Here is a 6,502-nt window from a genome sequence, read left to right as displayed (position 1 = left end):
TGTTCAGCCACCTGATTGGAATTTACCATTTGAAATTATGTGCGATGATAGCAATTATGTTGTAGGTAATGTTCTAGGACAAAGAGTTGATAAGAAATTAAATGTTATTCAATATGCTAGTAAAACTCTAGACAATGCCCAGAGAAATTATGCTACTACTGAAAAAGAATTTTTAGCAGTTGTATTTGCTTGTGATAAGTTCAGACCTTATATTGTTGATTCTAAAGTAACTATTCACACTGATCATGTTGTTATTAAATACCTTATGAAAAAGAAAGATGCTAAACCTAGACTTATTAGATGGGTTCTCTTGCTACAAGAATTTGATTTGCATATTATTGATAGAAAGGGAGCTGAGAACCCTGTTGCAGACAACTTGTCTAGGTTAGAGAATGTTCTTGATGACCCACTGCCTATTGATGATAGTGATAACCCACAAGTATAGGGGATCGCAACAGTTTTTGAGGGTAGAGTATTCAACCCAAATTTATTGATTCGACACAAGGGGAGCCAAAGAATATTCTCAAATATTAGCAGCTGAGTTGTCAATTCAACCACACCAGGAAACTTAATATCTGCAGCAAAGTGTTTAGTAGCAAAGTAATATGATAGTAGTGGTAACGATAGCAAAGGTAACGGTGGCAAAAGCAATGTTTTTCGGTTTTGTAGTGATTGTAACAGTAGCAACGGAAAAGTAAATAAGCGAAGAACAATATATGGAAAAGCTCGTAGGAATTGGATCGGTGATGGAGAATTATGCCAGATGCGATCGATCATGTAACAGTCATAACATAGGGTGACACAGAACTAGCTCCAGTTCATCAATGTAATGTAGGCATGTATTCCGAATATAGTCATGCGTGCTTATGGAAAAGAACTTGCATGACATCTTTTGTCCTACCCTCCCGTGGCAGCGGGGTCCTAATGGAAACTAAGGGATATTAAGGCCTCCTTTTAATAGAGTACCAGACCAAAGCATTAACACATATTTAATACATGAACTCCTCAAACTACGGTCATCACTGGTAAGTATCCCGATTATTGTCACTTCGGGGTTAACGGATCATAACACATAATAGGTGACTATAGACTTGCAAGATAGGATCTAGAACTCTCATATATTGAAGAAAACATAATAGGTTCAGATCTGAAATCATGGCACTCGGGCCCTAGTGACAAGCATTAAGCATAGCAAAGTCATAGCAACATCAATCTCAGAACATAGTGGATACTAGGGATCAAACCCTAACAAAACTAACTCTATTACATGATAAATCTCATCCAACCCATCACCGTCCAGCAAGCCTACGATGGAATTACTCACACACGGTGGTGAGCATCATGAAACTGGTGATGGAGGAAGGTTGATGATGATGATGGCGACGGATTCCTCTCTCTGGAACCCCGAACGGACTCCAGATCAGCCCTCCTGAGAGAGTTTAGGGCTTGGCGGCGGCTCCGTATCGTAAAACACGATGAATCCTTCTCTCTAATTTTATCTCCCCGAACACAAATATATGGAGTTGGAGTTGAGGTCGGTGGAGCATCAGGGGGCCCATGAGGCAGGGGGCGTGCCCCCCACCCCCGTGGACAGGTGGAGGCCCCCCTGACGTGGATGTTTCTTCCAGTATTTTTATATATTCCAAAATAATTCTCCGTTGATTTTCACGTCATTCCAAGAACTTTTATTTCTGCACAAAAATAACACCATGGCAATTGAGGGAGTCCTGGATTAGGGGGTGTCCGGACAGCCGGATTATATCCTTTGGCCGGACTATTAGACTATGAAGATACAAGATTGAAGACTTCGTCTCGTGTCTGGATAGGACTCTACTTGGCATGGAAGGCAAGCTAGGCAATACGGATATGGATATCTCCTCCTTTGTAACCGACCTTGTGTAACCCTAACCCTCCCCGGTGTCTATATAAACCGGAGGGTTTTAGTCCATAGGACAACATACAATCATACCATAGTCTAGCTTCTAGGGTTTAGCCTCTCTGATCTCGTGGTAGATCTAATCTTGTACTACCCATATCATCAATATTAATCAAGCAGGATGTAGGGTTTTACCTCCATCAAGAGGGCCCGAACCTGGGTAAAACATTGTGTCCCCTGCCTCCTGTTACCATCCAGCCTAGACGCACAGTTCGGGACCCCCTACCTGAGATCCGCCGGTTTTGACACTGACATTGGTGCTTTCATTGAGAGTTCCTCTGTGTCATCACCTTTAGGCCCGATGGCTCCTCCGATCATCAACAACAATGTGTTCCAGGGTGAGACCTTTCTCCCCAGACAGATCTTCATGGTCGGTGGCTTTGCACTGCGGGCTAATTCACTTGGCCATCTGGAGCAGATTGAAAGCTACGCCCCTAGCCATCAGGTCAGATTTGGAAGTTTGAACTACACGGCCGACATCCGGGAGACTTGATCTTCGACGGATTCGAGCCACAGCCGGGCGCGCTGCACTGTCATGATGGGTATGACCTAGCTCTGCCGCCAAACAGTAGCCCAGAGGCCGCGCCCGCATCAGCTCCGACCCTTAGCTCAGAGCCAACTGTGCCAATCGAGGACGGGTGGCTAGACACCGCCTCAGGGGCTGCAGTCTCAACGGCGATCGAGACAAACACCAGCCTAATCCTCTGCGAAGCCTGTGACTCCAAGGTGCCGGACTCTTTTCCGGACTCCGAACCATCCGCGCCCCTGCCAATCAAATCCGATTGGGCGCCGATCATGGAATTCACCGCCGCGGATATCTTTCAGCACTCGCCCTTCGGCGACATTCTGAATTCACTAAAGTCTCTCTCTTTGTCAGGAGAGCCCTGGCCGGACTATGGCCAACAGGATTGGGATGCGGATGATGTGGAAATTTGACGCCCACCCACCACCCACTTCGTAGCCATTGTCAATGATTTAACCGACATGCTCGACTTCGACTCCGAAGACATCGACGGTATGGACGACGATGTAGGAGACGAACATGAACCAGCGCCTATAGGGCGCTGGAAAGCCACCTCGTCATATGACATATACATGGTGGATACACCCAAACAAGGCAATGGCGACGAGATAACGGAGGATGACCCCTCCAAGAAGCAACCCAAGCGCCGACGTCAGCGGCGCCGCACTAAGTCCCGCCAAAGCAAAAGTGGTGATACCGACACAGGAGATAATAACACTCTGGATAGTGCCGAAGACAACAACAATCCCCTCCAGCAAGATTTATAGCAGGAGGATGGAGGAGCCAGCCCTCCTGAGAGAGCGGAAGACGGAGAGGAGGAGGATGACAATTACATGCCCCCCTCCAAAGACGAGGCAAGCCTCGGCGACGATGAATTCGTCATACTAGAGGATCCCGTCGAACAAGAGCGCTTCAAGCGCCGGCTTATGGCCATGGCAAATAGCCTGAAGAAAAAGCAGCAGCAGCTTCAAGCTGATCAAGATCTGCTAGCTGACAGATGGACTGAAGTCCTCGCGGCCGAGGAATATAAACTCGAGCGCCCCTCCAAGAATTACCCAAAGTGCAGGTTACTACCCCGACTGGAGGAAGAAGCGTATGATACGGCTGATCGGCCACCTCGTGGCCGCGATAGAGAGGTATTCCAGCCAAAAACTCAGCCTCCACCCCGACGCCATTCAAATAAAAAGGCCTGGGGAGATACGCCAGACCTGCCAGACATATTGGAGGACAAAGCAAAGCATGCAATATCGATCTACGGATCACGAGGGCGCACAACTCTGCGACACGATAAACGCCATGCCGGATACAATAAAAGCAAATCCGGCTGGGCCGAACACAGCGGGCAAGACCCATTCGAGCTGCGTCGCGATATAGCCCAATACAGAGGCGCCGCACACCCCTTATGCTTCACAGACGAAGTAATGGATCATAAATTCCTAGAAGGTTGCAAACCTATAAATATTGAATCAGACGACGGCACAACAGATCCCGCAGTATGGATCAAGGATTTCCTCCTCCACATCCACATGGCCTGCGGTGATGACTTACACGCCATCAAATACCTCCCACTAAAGCTCAAAGGACCAGCGCGGCATTGGCTTAACAGCTTGCCAGCGGACTCCATTAGCTGTTGGGAAGATCTGGAAGCCGCATTCCTCGACAACTTTTAGGGCACTTATGTGCGACCACCAGACGTCGATGACTTGAGCCACATAATTCAGCAGCCGGAAGAGTCGGCCAAGAAATTCTGGACTCAGTTCCTTACAAAGAAAAATCAAATCGCCGACTGTCCGGATGCAGAGGCCTTAGCGGCTTTCAAACACAACATTCGAGACGAGTGGCTAGCCCGGCACCTTGGTCAGGAAAAGCCGAAATCTATGGCAGCTCTCACGACGCTCATGACCCGCTTTTGTGCGGGAGAAGACAGCTGGCTGGCTCGCAGTAATAAAATATCAAAGAACCATGGTACCTCCGATACCAAGGACGGCAATAGAAGGTCACGTCGCAACAAACATAAGCGCCGCATTAACAGCGAAAATACCGAGGATACGGCAGTCAATGCCGGATTCAAAGGCTCTAAACCCGGTCAGCGGAAAAAGCCATTCAAACAAAGTATGCCGGGTCCGTCCAACTTGGACCGTATACTCGATCGCTCGTGTCAAATACATGGCACCCCAGACAAGCCAGCCAATCACACCAACAGCGATTGTTGGGTGTTCAAGCCGGCCGGCAAGTTAATTGCCGAATACAAGGACAAGGGGCCGCATAGCGATGACGAGGAGGAGCCCCAGCGGCCGCACACCGGAGGACAGAAGAGGTTTCCCCCGCAAGTGCGGACGGTGAACATGATATACGCAACCCACATCCCCAAGAGGGAGCGGAAGCGTGCGCTCAGGGTCGTATATGCGTTGGAGCCAGTCGCCCCAAAGTTCAACCCTTGGTCCTCCTGTCCGATCACCTTAGATCGCAGGGACCACCCCACTAGTATCCATCATGGCGGATTCGCCGCACTAGTCCTAGACCCAATCAATGACGGATTTCACCTCACTCGAGTCCTTATGGATGGCGGCAGCAGCCTGAACCTGCTTTATCAGGACACAGTGCGCAAAATGGGTATAGACCCCTCAAGGATCAAACCCACAAAAACGACCTTTAAAGGCGTCATTCCAGGTGTAGAGGCCCATTGCACAGGCTCAATTACACTGGAAGTGGTCTTCGGATCCCCAGATAACTTCCGAAGTGAAGAGTTAATCTTCGATATAGTCCCGTTCCGCAGTGGTTATCACGGGCTGCTCGGGCGAACCGCATTTGCTAGATTCAATGCGGTACCGCATTATGCATACCTCAAGCTCAAGATGCCAGGACCTCGCGGAGTTATTACAGTCAATGGAAACACAGAGCGCTCTCTCCGAACAAAGGAGCACACCGCGGCCCTCGCAGCAGAAGCGCAAAGCAGCCTCTCAAGGCAATCAACCAGTTCGGCGCTTCAAAGCCTGAACACCTTCAAGCGCGCTCGGAGCAATCGGCAAATAGACCACCTGGCGTGATCTGAGCTCGCGTAGCAATACGGCGGCCACCCCAATCCCAGCCCAACAGTGAAACTCATGCCACACGTACATAATTACGCATTAAAAATACCATGGGCACAGGTGGGAAGGGAGGCACAACTGCAGCACGCCCCAAGACGCGGCTTAAACCACACTAGGGGCTTCCCGTTTGGTTTTTTTTTCAGGACCTTAATCTTTGGAAACACTGTCCGGCAGCACTATTGCCGAACACATGATGCAGCAACCAAGGAAGCAGACAGCTATGTCATACCACGGAATTCCCAGGTGGATTACAGTAACGAGCGAAATATTCGATTTAATATCATTCCTCAGCTTGCCCTTGGAAGGGACATAGTCCCACTCTTTGCTTATCACACTATCTGTATCACTCTGCTTTAACGCAATTTTTTGAATAAACAATGCATGACATTACGACTATTATTGCATTCTTGTTATATATATATATATATATATATGTGTGTGTGTGTGTGTGTGTGTGTGTGTGTGTTCATTAATGACGCCTTGCAACCGTACACTTTGGTACGGCCAATACACCAGGGGCTTACGTACCCCACAATACGGTGTGAAAAGTCCGAACACTTTCACAAGTGCGGCACCCCGAACTTATAGCATTATATGCATCAGCTCCGAATCATGTCTTTGGTCAAATGTTGGGTTTGCCCGGCTCCTATGTTTTGGTACCTTACGTTCCGCTCTATCGGCTAAGGTAGCGCTAGGAGAACTACTGTGATTGTGCCCCAGTTCTGCTAGGTTCAGCACCTCAGTAGAGAAAGCTAAAACTGACTGTCATGATAAGGTGAGAGATTGGTCGCTGTTCGGCGAGGTTTTCGAGTCCCTAAAGACTTATGCCGCTTAGAGCGAGGGGCCAGCCCTGTCTGGCTTAAAGGCGTGTATCGCGCCCCAAATTCGGCCTTCCGAATACCAGGGGCTTCACCGAAATTTAAAATTATAGAATTCTATGGCTAAGTGAGAGTG

This window comes from Triticum urartu, chromosome 2A (genome assembly GCF_056163025.1).
Source record: "Triticum urartu cultivar PI428250 chromosome 2A, HENAU_Tu73, whole genome shotgun sequence".
In the NCBI taxonomy this organism is placed as follows: Eukaryota; Viridiplantae; Streptophyta; class Magnoliopsida; order Poales; family Poaceae; genus Triticum; species Triticum urartu.
The sequence above is the reverse complement of the archived record's forward strand: the minus strand, read 5'-3'. Positions refer to the sequence as shown.